Raw genomic sequence first — 14873 nt, 5'->3', positions numbered from 1 at the left:
CCTCCCAATTCACCACTCTCCCAACTCCTGGCAACTTGCTCTCTCTATGGATTAGCCTATTCTGGATATTTCCTATAAATGTAATCATACAATATGTGTCCTTTGTGTCTGGCTTCTTTCACTTAGCATGTTTTCAAGGTCCATCCATGTTGTAGCATGTATCAGTGGCATATGAATAATTCTCTTTATGGCTGAATAATAGTCTATTGAATGGCTATCCCACATTTTATTTATCCATTTACCGGTTGATGGACATTTGGGTTGTTTCTACCTTTTAGTTATTGTAAATAGAGCTCCTGTGAACATTCTTGTACAAGTTTTTGTTTGAACACCTGTTTTTAATCCCTTTGTATATATACACCCAGGAGGGACATTACTGGGTTATATGGTAATTCCATGTTTAACTTTTTGAGGAAACACCAAATTGTTCTCCACAGCACTGCACCATTTTACATTTCTCCACCAGCAATGCACAAGGATTCCAATTTCTCCACATCCTTCCAAACACTTGTAATTTTCCTTTTTTTTTTTAAATGGCCATCCCAGTGGAGGTAATGTCTCATGTCACATACCACAAGTGGTGTCTCAGTGTGGTTTTCATTTGCAGTTCCTCAGTAACTAAAGCCATTTAGCATCTTTTCATGTGCTTGTTGGCTATTTGGAATTTTTCTGGAGAAATGTCTATTATAAGTCATTTATCCATTTTAAAATTGGTTTGTTTGTCTTTTTGTTGCTGAGCTGTGAGTTCTTTATATTCTGATATTAGCCCCTTATCAGGTACATGATTTGCAAATATTTTCTCCCAGTCTGTGGATTGTCTTTTCACTTTCTTGATAGTGTCCTGTGATGCACGGAAGTTTTAAATTTCGATGAAATCCAAGTTATCTATTTTATCTTTTGTTGCCTGTGCTTTTGATGTCATATTTAAGAAGCCATTGCCAAACAATTGCTAAATTCATGAAGATTTTCCCCTATTTTACTTTATAGTGGTAGACCTTAAATTTAGATCTTTGAATCTTTATGAGTTAATTTTTGTATATAGTGTAAAGTAAAGGTCCAACTTCATTCTTTTACATGTGGATATCTATTTGTCCCAGCACCACTTGTTGAAGAGACTATTCTTTCCCCATTGAATAGTCCTGTTACCGTTGTTGAAAATCAATTATAAAGCTCCTATTCTCTACCCCCTCCAAAAAAAAAAAAAAAAATCACACTTTCCAGTTCTTCCTCCCAGGCTTTCAGCAGGTCTCTTGTTTGCCCCAACTTTTATTTTTTTTCCCCAGGTGGCAGCAACTTGTTCATTTGTTTTCCTTGTTTTTGAGGACCACATAACCACTCCACTCTATGATAGAGTTATGAGTTAGGCAAAACCAAGGGAAGACCCTTGCAGAAGTCTTTGGGGGAAACCCCACTTAACAACAGAACACAGAAACACAATTCTGTGGGAATAAGTTCCTTTCTGCTGCCTCTGGTACTAGATATCCACACTGGAAATGCAGGCTGTCATCTTCTAGAATGTCGCCATGCCAGGGAAGACGTGGAGCTAGGGTAAGTTAAAATACCACAAGAATCTCTTACCCTATTTCAGTGGCTTTTTCTGGTGATTAAGCCGTTGGTTGCTGAAAACCTTCAGCTATCTTCCAGAGTTCTGATAAAATTGATTCCAACATGTTGTTTTGTTTTGCCAAATTTTTAGTGTTTCTTGAGAGGGATGGCTCCTGGAGGTCTCTGCCCTACCATATTTTCTGACATGACCCTATCCTATATATTTTAACTTGCATATTTAATCTAACAAAGTCTGAAAGATTTCACCTCTCTCTCACAAATATAAGGCTTTTAGAATGCTTTCACTCTAATCACCTCCCACCCAATTATAAACTATTTTTCCCCATTTCATGGCTGCTTCCATATTCTCTGTGATGATAATATCAATGAGGATGATAATGATTGCCACTGTTTCATAAGGCAGTGCTTAACTAAATTTTCTCTCTTATTTATCAACATAGCTCCCCATCATTCCACTGTAAATCACAAATCCTCCAAACCTGCATTGTCTACTGTGGTAGCCACTAGCCACATGAGACTATTGCCCTTGAAATGTGGTTAGTGAGACTGAGGAATTAAATGTTAAGTTTTATTGATTTTATTTAACTTAAATTTAAATTAGAAAAGCAAAGAAGTGGAAAAAGGTCTTCTATTAAACATAATTTATTGTTTTGATTAGGACTACACTTTAAATGTTAGCATTGGTATTGCAATGTGTTGGTACAAAATACACACTGGATTTCAAAGACATTGTGAAAAAATAAATGTAAGTGATCTCATCAGTCTTTAAATATTGATTGCCTGTTAAAATGATAATTTTTAGTACATTTGCTTAAATACACTGTTTTTAAAATTAATTTCACCTGTTTGTTTTTAATGGTCTTAATGTGGCTACTAGAAACTATAAAATTACATGTATGTTTCTCTTGATAGTTTTGCCCTAAACAATATGATTTTTCATCTCTCTGATAGATATAAAATTTAGAATTTCCATTAGTGAAGGTTTTTAGGTGATAAACTCTCTTTTGTCTAAAATGCCTTAATTTCATTTACATTTTTCAAAGGCAGTTTCTTTGGATATAGAAGGCTATATTGATTTTTTTTTCAATACAGTGAAGCTATCACTACTGTCTTCTGGCTCCCACTGTTACCCTCAGCAAGTGAACATTCAGCCTAATTGCCAGTTCTGTGTTAGTAATTACTCATTATCCTTTGAATGGTTTTAAGATCTCCTTTAAGTTGATGTTCTCTTGTTTCACTGTTGCAGTCTCTGTAGGTGTGGGTTTCTTTTTATTTATCCTGCTTGGAGTAGGTTGGGTTTCTTTGATCTGGATTTTAGTGTCACTCAGTAATTCTGGAAAATTCTAAGCCATTATCCCTCTAAAGAGATCTCTTCTCCATTCTTTCTATTATCATCTTTGGAACTCTGAATAGATGCACCTTAGACCATCTCTTTCCAAGTTTCATGCCTTTTAACTTCTCTTTCATAGTTTCTATCTCTTTATCTCTCTTGGCTACATTCTGTCAATCTATTACTTAATTATCATTGAGTATTTTTATTTCAACCAGAAATATTGTTTTAATTCCAGAAGTATTGTTAGGTTATTTTTGGTTATTCTTTGCTCATATATTCAAGCTTCCCTTTAAATTCTTTGAATTTGTTAATTATAGTATTTTTGGTATTCTGATATTGTCAATATCTGCTGTCTTTGCAGGTTTGTTTCTGCATCTGTTATTTCTACTTGTTTTCACTCATGATACTTTTTTTTTTTTAATGTGTTTCATGACATTTTAGTGTAAACTGCTTTATTTCTGGAACTTTATCTGTAGGAATTTTTGAGGCTCCAGTTGAAGGTGAATTCCTCGAAGAGGATTTTTATTTGCTTTTAACAGTCACTTGGCAAAATTAACCCAGAATCACTTTAATTTTTCTATTTAGAGACTTTTTTTTTTTTTTTTTTTACCATATAAGTAGTATGAATGTGCAACAAAAACCTGCATGTTTGTTGGCTTGTGGATAAAAAGTTTTAGGAGAGGATTTTTTTCCTTCTTCACCAAATGCAAGTCTAAATTAGGGGAATTTCCTGGCTTTCCCCTTCTGTGTGATGGATTTATGTCTAATTCATATCCCCACTGAAGGGATAGCCTGTGGGGTTCTGTTTACTTAGGATCCCTTATTAGGTTCCTAATTCACTTGGTCCCAGGACTCTACCTTCTGTTTCCTGAGAATTCCATGCAGAAATTGAAGTGAAACCCCAAGGTCTCCAGAGGAGCAGCAGAAATCCTCAGGACAATAGCCAGTTTGGGTGTTACTTTCCTTTTAGGATTTCAATTTTCAATGAGTTTTGAGGACCTGCAGATTCTTTGCTTTTTGTACGAGTTCAATAATATGCTAAAAATATTTTCTTTGTATTGTATTCAGCATTTTAATTCTTTCAGTCAGTGACTATCATTCAGTGTATCTTGTCTGTCATGTTAGAAAAGAAAATGATCTTTTGTTCCTTTCTCATGTTTTCCATTCCAACTTTTATTTCTCAGATATTTTGAATATAATTATTTTATAGTTTGTATCCAATAATTCTGATATCTGAAATTCATGACAGTCTAATACTGTGTGTTCTGCTGTTGTTCTTCTTGACCCTTGTTCACGGGAGTCTTATTTTCTCAGTTGTTTCGTAAGTTAGGATTGTGAAGTCATATGTACTGGGGCTTCATATGTGAGAATCTTGTGAGGGAGGCATCCCTCCATGCAGGATTAATATTTTTTCTCTTTTAGTGGAGCAGGCTTTTACCAGGCTGGGGACCACTTTAAGTTTTGTTGATTTGGGGTTTCTGGGACTATATATGTTGTATAAAATCAAACACCAAACTCACATGAGCAGGTCCGTAGTTATCAATTCTTTGGCAGTCATGTTATACCCCTGCTCAGAGCTCAGGCTGGTATACAGACAATTTCTTGCCTTCTTTTGCTGGTAGTAATCTTCTTTTTGGTCCATGCTTCCTTGAGGATATAGTCTTCCCAGGTTTGTGAAGTGGTCCCAATTGTAAGTCTCTCCTGCTGGGTCCCAGTGCCTTGCTTGCTTTCTTGTTCCTTTGGAGGCTGCTAAGCCCTAGCCTCTTGGTTTCAAGATCAGGAGAGGATCCAAGATCAGCCACAGTTTCAGCGTGCCACTCTGCTTTCCAGCAACCTGGTCTTTGGGGCCTTCTAGTTCCCTTCTATTTCTCATTGTTGATTTGTTTTCCCTTTCAAAATGTATATATGACAGAGATTTGTTTGTTTCATTATTTTGAGCCAAGAGTCAGCTCTTAGATTTACCTTTTTATCCAATTGTTTTGCTATATTTTGAGACATTGATTTCTGCTTTTAGCTTTATTTTTTTAATCCTGCTTTCCATTGTTTTTTTCTGTTTCTATTTTTGTTGTTGTTGTCCTTTGTTTTTCTTATTATTCCCATACTTTTACTTTAAACTTCCTATGTCTTTCTGTTTTGAATGTCTTTTGTTAGCATATATTGATTATCTTTAGTTAGCATTATCGTATATCTTTAAGTTGACAACTAGTAGAATTAAAATGTGATACATACCTTTTAATTAACTAAAAATAAAAGTAATTAAAGCACAGTTTATGGTAAAGCAACCATACTCCAGTAAAAATTAATTTAAAGAAACACAGTTTATGTCATAAAAGATTTAAAAAGTAAGTGAAAAGACTCATTGAAGGGAAAAAATGGATTTTTTTACCTACCAATTATGGAAAAGAGAACAACTTGAATCTTTATTGTTTAATACAGAAATTTAAATTACTTATATATAGTTATACCTGATATAGTTCAGGCTTTTTTTTTTAAATTTTATTTATTTATTTATTTATTTATTTATTTATTTATTTATGGCTGTGTTGGGTCTTCGTTTCTGTGCGAGGGCTTTCTCTAGTTGCAGCAAGTGGGGGCCACTCTTCATCACGGTGCATGGGCCTCTCACTATCGCGGCCTCTCTTGTTGCGGAGCACAAGCTCCAGGCGCGCAGGCTCAGTAGTTGTGGCTCACGGGCCTAGTTGCTCCGCGGCATGTGGGATCTTCCCAGATCAGGGCTCGAACTCGTTTCCCCTGCATTAGCAGGCAGATTCTCAACCACTGCGCCACCAGGGAAGCCCCATGCTTTTTTGTTTGTTTGTTTTTGTTGTTGCCTTGTTACTTATTTTGTGTTCTCACTTTTGCTATTTAAACTATAGTTTGACTATTTAGACTATATTTTGTGACCAAGACATGAATGTGAACATTTTTTATAAATATTTCCTTGACACTTGAAAATAAAGATTTTTTACATAGCTAACTATATAACTATTTGTTCAATTTATTCAATTGTATTATTCATTTTCCATGTTATTTCATATCTTTTTAAACATCTCAAAGGCAGGAAGAGATATTTTAAAATTTCGCTCAAAAATTGTATTTTTATCTATTTTTCCTTCTGTTTCAACCAGTTTTTGGTGTGTGCTTGTGTGTGTGTGTGCACACATGTGTGCACTTGGGACCATACCCTTCAGTCTGTTAAGGTTCTTGATTTTTATTTCTTTATTGGATATTGTACCTTTTGATTTTTAAATCTTGAATTACATAGCATTTTACCTAAAAAATATTCAACTCACATTTATAGCCGATTATAAATGTCAAAGGTGAAGTATCATCTTGTAAATTTTCCTTATGTAAATTGAGGAAACCTACTTTTACTTGCTTTCATTCATTCAATTAAAAATACTTCATGAGGGCCTTCCTCATGAGTCCACCTGCCAATGCAGGGGACAGGGTTCGAGCCCTGGTCTGGGAAGATCCCACATGCTGCGGAGCAACTATGCCCGTGCACCACAGCTACCGACCCTGCGTTCTAGAGCTGGCGAGCCACAACTACTGAGCCCACACACCACAACTACTGAAGCCTGCACATCTAGAGCCCGTGCTCCGCAACAAGAGAAGCCACCACAATGAGAAGTCTGTGCACCACAATGAAGAGTAGACCCCGCTCGCTGCAACTAGGGAAAGCCTGCACACAGCAACGAAGACCTGACGCAGCCAAAAATAAATAAAAATAAAATAAATAAAGTAAAAATAATACTTCATGAATACCTATCACGGTTCACTAGTCACTGTTCAAGTTGTGAAAAATAAGGATAAAAATCTCTCCCTTCTTGGAGCTTAAGGGAGAGAGATAATAAACAAGTAAATGACCATTTTTCATTGATTCAAAGAAGTACATTTTTTTCACAATTTAACATCTTTGAAATCAGGATGCCTCTTGCAACTGGTGATATATTTACCTGGCCATGATTTTTGGAGTAGAATAGTTTTAAAATGGTGAGCCTTATGGTTAATGATGTCTTACATTAAATGAAATATTGTAGTATGTCAAATGGTGATAAATACTGTGGAGAAAAAGAAGGCAGAGAAGGGAGTTGGGAATTTCTGGAGAAGTATTGCATTTTTAAGTAGGATGGTCAAAGGATGCTTTCCTGAGAAGGTGACTTTTGAGCAGAGAGCTGAAGGAGATGAGAGAGTGAGTAAGACCACTCATATACACTACTTCACTTTCAAGATTGTCATTCATATGGATTATGTGAAGAGCCTCACACATACGCTCAGTGCCTACATGGATGTCAAGGGGAAGAATAGTCTAGGAAAGAGTGCAGCGTATGCAAAGATATTGAGGTTGGAGAGCATCTGGCATGTTCAAGGCAGGGAGTGAGCATAGGGAAGAGGAGTAGATGATGTTGCAGAAGTCAGTAGGGAGACTCCCCTGGTGGCACAGTCGTTAAGAATCCACCTGCCAATGCAGGGGATATGGGTTTGAGCCCCGGTCCGGGAAGATCCCACATACCGCGGAGCAACTAAGACCATGCGCCGCAACTACTGAGCCTGTGCTCTAGAGCCCATGAGCCACAACTACTGAGCCTGTGTGTCACTACTACTGAAGCCCTCACGCCTAGAGCCTGTGCTCGGCAACAAGAGAAGCCACCACAATAAGTCCGCACACCGCAACGAGAAGCCCACACACCGCAGCGAAGAGTAGCCCCCGCTTGCTGCAACTAGAGAAAACCTGCACTCAGCAACGAAGACCCAGTGCAGCCAATAACTAAATAACTAAATAAACAAATAAATAAATAAATTTATTAAAAAAAAATAGTCAGTAGGAGCCAGCGTTTATAGGGTCCCATGGCTGCTGTAGGACTTTGAATTCTGCTTTGATTGAGATGGGCAACAATTTGAAGATGTGGACAAAACAACGATTATACATGACATATTTTCAAAAGGAGCACACTGACTGCAGTGTTGATAAGAGACTGCAAAAGTGGGGAAAATAGGATATGGAGAGATGGATTAGCAGGCATATTGCAATAATCCAGGTGTGCGTTTAAGGTGCCTTGGTGGAGAGGGTGAGAAGGGATAAGGTCTGGGTATATTTTGCAGGTGTGAAGGCCAGCGGGATTTGCTTAGGGAGTAAATATGGTGCGTGAGGGAAAGAGCAGAGCCAAGGATATTTCTAAGTTCTGGGGGCCTAAGCAATTACCCTCACTTCCCTGTTTGTTTCTATAATCTGGGGTTTAAAGCCCAGATTATACATTTAAAATTATTTTTTAATAACATACTTTTTTTTAAAGTACTATCATTTATATGTAGACTCAGTTTAGTAACCAAATTTATTACATTCACATGGCATTATGTTAAACTGGTTTTAGTTCTCACCTGCTTTATTGCCATTTCTGGGTTCTTGATTTTGAGCTATCTTTTTTTTTAAATTAATTAATTAATTAATTAATTAATTTATGTCTGCATTGGGTCTTCGTTGCTGTGCACAGGCTTTCTCTAGTTGCGGCAAACGGGGGCTACTCTTTGTTGTGGTGCACAGGCTTCTCATTGCAGTGGCTTCTCTTGTTGCGGAGCATGGGCTCTAAGCGCGTGGCCTTCAGTAGTTGTGGCACAGGGGTTCAGTAGTTGTGGCTCGCGGGCTCTAGAGTGCAGGCTCAGTAGTTCTGGCACAGGGGCTTAGTTGCTCCGTGGCATGTGGGAATCTTCCCGGACCAGGGCTCGAACCTGTGTCCCCTGCATTGGCAGGTGGATTCTTAACCACTGTGCCACCAGGGACATCCCTTGAGCTATCTTTTGAACTATCTCCATACCTGACCTCTGTCCATAACATTCTACTCTGCCTTTTGGTATTTACAGTTTCCAGTTGGACATGGGGTAGAATGTGTAGGCAGTGAGAACAAGGACGATGGCACTTTGATTTTCTCTGTCTATCCATATGGTGGAAACATAGCTGCTTAGTTTTCTGCTTGGTATAAACTTTGTGTTTCTGAATCAGCGGAAGGACAGAGGATGAAAAAGTGTCACCTACCTACTTATAAGGAGGCAGGCCTGCCCTTTTGTGGTTGTGTAGCAGGGGTAACTTACTGATGTGATCATTCAGTCTGGTTCCATTGACCTTGCAGTGAATAATTTTCCCTGATTCTGGAAGCAGAGTGATTATCAGCACTTGTTTTTGGTGTTTCTGTTTCTTTTTTGTTTGTTCTATGCCTCTGTATAATCTAGTGGAACGATGGTGCAGTGTGTGTCAAGGGTGGTTTGTTAGGCAGTATTTTAAGTGGGAATTCAGAGGCTTTAAATTTAAAAATAATAGAGCAAGATGACTTAGTTGAAAAGGCACCAGCTGAGAATAACTTAACTTGTTCAAGAGACTTTATCTTCTTTGGACTCAGCAGGGTTCTGACTTTTAACAATATTTCAAAATGGCACTATTACCTGCACATACAATTATCACCGGGAGCATTTGTGGGGAATTATGTCTTGTATGACATCTTATATAGCACCCTACTTCTTTATCCTAAATAGCTTTCAGTTTGTGTTTTGTTGAGCAGACTTTAAAAGCAAAGTCACCCCCATATATGCAAGACCACAGCATGAAAGCTAATGGAAGTATATTGCTTTCATGTAGACCCAGAGAACTAAGACATTTATTCAGAAATGTAGGGGGTAATATGTGAACTGTATGATACTGTGGTTTGTGGGCAATACCCAGCTCTGCCTCAGGTGTTTTGTGCGTTGTTATGTTGAGGTCTATTTATATACTTATGTACTTATGAGCTCCTTATCCACTTCTGTGGAACAGCAAGAGATACTGGCTCTGTACACTTCCTAGAATAACAGCTCTAAGAATACTGCTTTTATAGTATATACATAGGAACAGTCCATTTCTATATATTTCTAAATGTATTTTTACTTCTATATTATATACAGGCACACTTCGGAGATATTGTGGGCTGGGTTCCAGACCACTACAATAAAGTAAATACCACAATGAAACGAGTAACAGAAAATTTTTGGTTTCCCAGTGCATATAAAAGTTATGTTTACACTATCCTATAGCCTATTAAGTGTGCAATAGCATTATATCTTGAAAAATCACGTACATACCTTAATTAAAAATACTTTATTGCTAAAAATTGTTAACCATTGTCTGAGTCTTCAGACTGTCGTAATCTTTTTGCTGGTAGAGGGTCTTGCCTCAGGGTTGATGGCTGCTGTCTGATCGAGTTGGTGGTTGCTAAAGCTTGGTGGGTGGGGCTTTGGAAATTTCTTAAAATAAGAGAACAATAAAGTTTGCTGCATCGATTGACTCTTCCTTTCACGAATGACTTCTCTGTAGCATGCAATGCTCTTCTTCAGCATTTTACCCACAGTAGAACTTCTTTCAAAACTAGAGTCAATCCTCAGCAGATCCAGCTCCAGGAGGGAGAGAAGATACTTCATGGCTCCTTGCCCATCCAGTATCACATCTGGCCCCATCAGGAGCTTGTCTGGCAGGAGATGACAGGACTTACTCTACAATACCTATGGAATCCCTACCATGGCCCTGAGCCCCCTCCCCTCGTATCTTACAACAAGCCTCTCTCAGATGTCTCTTACAAGAAGCTTCTCCAAACCCCCAGTGGTGCATATGATCTCCTGCAAATCCTCTGCACTCCTCTTCCAGTGGGGCTCGTTTAATGAGCTCCATAGTATCTAATCCAGTGTTCTGCAAATAGTATTTGCTCAGGGAATGTTCCTTGCGTTAAAAAAAATAAAAAAACTAGAGTCAGTTTTCTCAAAGCCTGCCGCTGCTTTATCACCTGTTTATGTCATATTCTAAATCTTTTGTTGTCATTTCAACAATTTTCACAGCATCTTCACCAGGGTTAGATTCCATCTCAAGAAACCACTTTCTTTGCTCATCCATAGGAAACAACTCCTCATCCTTTGAAGTATTATCATGAGGTTACAGCAGTTCAATCCTATCTTCAGGCTCCACTTCTAATTCTAGTTCTCTTGCTGTTTTCATTACCTCTATAGTTACTTCCTCCATTGAAATCATCCATGAGGGTTGGAATCAGCTTCTTCCACACTCCTGTTAATGTTGATATTTTGGCCTCTTCCTGTGAATCACAAATGTTCTCAATGACATCTAGAATGGTGAATCCTTTCCAGAAGATTTCCAATTGACTTTGCTGAAATCCATCAGAGGAATCACTATGCATGGCAGCTGTAGCCTTACTTAGTGTATTTCTTAAATAATGACTTGAAAGTTGAAATTACTCCTTGCTCCATGGGCTGCAGAATGGATGTTGTGTTAGCAGCATGAAAACAACATGAATCTTGTATATCTCCATCAGAGCTCTTTGGTGACCAGATGCATTATCAGTGAGCAGTAATATTTTGAAAGGAATCTTTTTTTTCTTAGTAGGTTTCAATAGTGGGCTTAAAATATTTGGTAAACCATGTTGTAAACATATGAGCTGTCATCCAGGCTTTGTTGTTCCATTTATAGAGCCCAGGTAGAGTAGATTCAGCATAATTCTTAAGGGACCTAGGATTTTTGGAATGGTAAAAGAGCACTGGCTTCAAGTCACCAGTTACATTAGCTCCTAACAAGAGAGTCAGGCTGTCCTTTGACGCTTTGAAGCCAGGCAGTCCTTTGATGCTTTGGAGCCAGGCATTGACTTCTCCTCTTTAGCTATGAAAATCCTAGATGTCATCTTCTTCCAATAGAAGGCTGTATTGTCTACATTGAAAATCTGTTGTTTAGTGTAGCCACCTTCATGAATGATCTTAGCTAGATCTTCTGGATAACTTGCTGCGGCTTCTACATCAGCACTTGCTGCTTCACCTTGTACTTTTACGTTATTGAGATAGCTTCTTTCCTTAACCCTCAGGAACCAACCTCTTCTAGCTTCAAGCTTTTCTTATGCAACTTCCTCACCTCTCTCAGCCTTCAGAGAACTAAAGAGAGTTAGGGCCTTGCTGTGGACTAGGCTTTGGCTTAAGGGAGTGTTGTGGCTGGTTTGATCTTCTATCCAGTCCACTAAAACTTTCTCCATATCAGCAATAGGCTGATTCTCTTTCTTATCATTTGTGTGTTCACTGGAGTGGTAGTCTCCTTCAAGAACACTTCCTTTGCATTCACAGCTTGGCTAACTGGCACAGCTTGGCTAACTGGCATTCACAGCTTGGGTAACTGGCACCTAGCTTTCAACCTATCTTGACTTTCCACATGCCTTCCTCACTAAGCTTCATCATTTCTAACTTTTGATTTAAACTGAGATATGAGCAACTCTTCCTCTCACTTGAACACTTAGAGGTCACTGTAGGGTTATTAATTGGCCTCATTTCAATGTTGTTGAGCCTCAAGGAATAGGGAAGCCCAAGGAGAGCAGGAGAGAGGGGAATGACTGGTGGGTGGGGCAGTCAGAACCCATACAACATTTATCGGTTAAGTTTGCTGTCTCATATGGCTGTGGTTTGTGGCGCCTCCAAAGCAATTACAATAGTAACATAAAAATCACTGACCACAGATCACCATGACAAATATAACGATAATGAAAGAGTTTGACATATTGCAAGAATTAGCAAACTCTCACAGACACGGAGTGAGCAAACGCTGTTGGAAAAATGGCACCAATAGACTTGCTTGACGCAGGGTTGCCGCACACGTTCCATTTGTAAAACACACAGTGTCTGTGAAGCTCAATAAAGTGAAGTGCATTAAAACGAGGTATGTCTGTATAGGAACAGTAAGTATTATGGTGTGAGTCTTTAGAGGCAAAATAATATCATCTCTTTTAAAATGCTGGACAAGTCTAGTGCCAGGAAGGCCTTGAAAGCCTAGCCATCTGTCAGCAGAAAGAAAGAACTGGTACCAACAGAAGGAAATTTTGAGTGAAGGGAACTTTCCTTAGGACATTCTAGTCATCCTTTGTGAATTTTGCTTTATTGAAAAATATAAACAAAATCCGTTTTCTATACTTTGTCCTGCTTCATAATCCTGCAATGAAGATTTTCTTTTATGGGTGGTTGTGGGTTGTCTACATTCTACTGGATGATATTTTAATAAAATTTAAACTTAACAGGGTAAGGAAATGTGTAGCTATACACCTAGCATTGTTATTCCCAGGCTAAATTTAAGAAAATATTTTAATATCTGATGGAAATAACAAATAGTCCATGTTAACTTTGCAAATAGCCACTCATCCAAAGGATATTAACAATAGAAGTAGAAAAAGTGGTAAAGGATAACAATTTATTTTTATTTCTTTGCTCTTCCCCGGGAAGAGACATGTGGTTAAAAAATTGGATGAGTGGTGAAGGCTTTAGGCCATTCTGTGAAACTGTTCTCTTGATTAAGCAGTATTATTACGAATACAAGTGTTGTTTCTAAGCACCTTCTGTGTTTACTGGCCTTTTTAGGTATCTCGAGAAATTAAACAGAGAAGCAAATCTTACACTAGTAGGGGAGATGTCATGTTCTGTCCAAACCGCAATAGAAAGTAATCAGAATTAATTTGTATTGTCATTCCTGTCTGTGGCTAGAAATAATTTTATTTTGTGGAGTATGGGGACTAATATTTTAGAGTCTTTCTGCTAAATATGACTAATTTTCTAAAACAAAAACAAAACCAAAAAACTTGAACATTAGTATTTCAAATTTCTCAATTACTTTTATCTTTATTGCATTCTATAAGCAATGTGCATAACATTCCGTAAATGTCTTTTAACCTCTGTAACTTTTAGTATACTAAAAAGCCATTAAATTTCAATAATACATTTCAGTGTTTAAAGCCCACTGAATAATTCAATTAATGAGAACACTGTGTGCCATTGGACACGGTGTGGTTTGCTCCCTTTTGTCAATATTAGTTGAAAGGGTTGTGGAAAGGGGGTAAATTAGACTAGAATTTTTAAAACAACGGAATTTATAAGAATAAATTGTATTTACCTTTGGGAAGCATTAAGGTACCTGCTTAGAAAAACAGACCATTCATTTCTCCTGTTCTTCAACCCAAGTCTCCGTTGGTGTCTGTCCCTGCTGTCATGGCTCTGTAACCTGCTGAGGTCTCAGGTGGAGAAGCCACAGTTGCTCAGCTGTTCTAGATAATCTGCAGAATTCATTATTTTTCTGCAGACAATGTGGAGGCTATCACTATAGCCTTCTTTTAAGAAAACCTTTACTACAAAGAAAAACTCGCAAGGCAATCTTATATAGATCATTCACATGGTAGAGGATTTTTGGCAGGGAGGGATTTACAAAGGGAATTACCCTGAGATTCCTGCAAAAATCAATCTCCCTTGTGCAATAAAACCCAAACTGACTGCCACAATTTTTTGGATGGAATTTTCAGGAAGACTTATTGAGAAAATAAGTAAATTGAATCCTTTCCAGGCATTTTTAGGAAGGGAATTTTTATTGTAATTGAATGGCTCCTCAAAATTGTTATTCCTTACAGTTTTCTGTCATTCAGATCTTGGGCAGGAGTTTTAATTCCAGATATTAAATATTTATTGATACGCATTCATCTCTTGAATTGCTTTCATTACCACCAAAGTATGGACTTTTGGCCAGGAAACTGTTACAGATTTTTAGTGGAATGATTTACTGGTTTATAATTTGAAAATACGAAGCCTGTAGAATATTAAGTATAGAATATTGGTAGAATTACCTACTCCTATAAGATAATGCCCGCCAAATTGTAACTGCTTTTATTCTTTGTGTTCACGTGCTCCTGTATGTGCATGTGTGAACATTCATGTACCTATGTGCACATGTGCGTGCGCACACACACACACACACACACACACACACACACTGTGTGTGGTTAGGACAGTGGGGATGACAGTGCTATATTTCCTTAGTTTAAAAAAAAGAGTAGGGGATTTTCATAAATAAAACTTTAATATTGGTGTCAGTGAGCTCTACTCATGGGAATGTGAGGTATAGAATTGGGTCTTTTATTAGCAGTTGCCAGAT

The 14873-nt window shown here is 37.9% G+C and overlaps 1 protein-coding gene across 3 annotated transcripts in view; it reads left to right on the top strand.

Moving 5' to 3' along the window:
* Positions 1-14873, top strand: part of NAV3 (neuron navigator 3) — a 1137481-nt gene that overhangs the window by 233417 nt on the left and 889191 nt on the right. The window lies entirely within an intron of this gene.

Source organism: Balaenoptera acutorostrata, chromosome 11, assembly GCF_949987535.1.
Source record: "Balaenoptera acutorostrata chromosome 11, mBalAcu1.1, whole genome shotgun sequence".
Classification (NCBI taxonomy): Eukaryota; Metazoa; Chordata; class Mammalia; order Artiodactyla; family Balaenopteridae; genus Balaenoptera; species Balaenoptera acutorostrata.
This window is presented reverse-complemented; position numbering and strand designations above follow the sequence as displayed.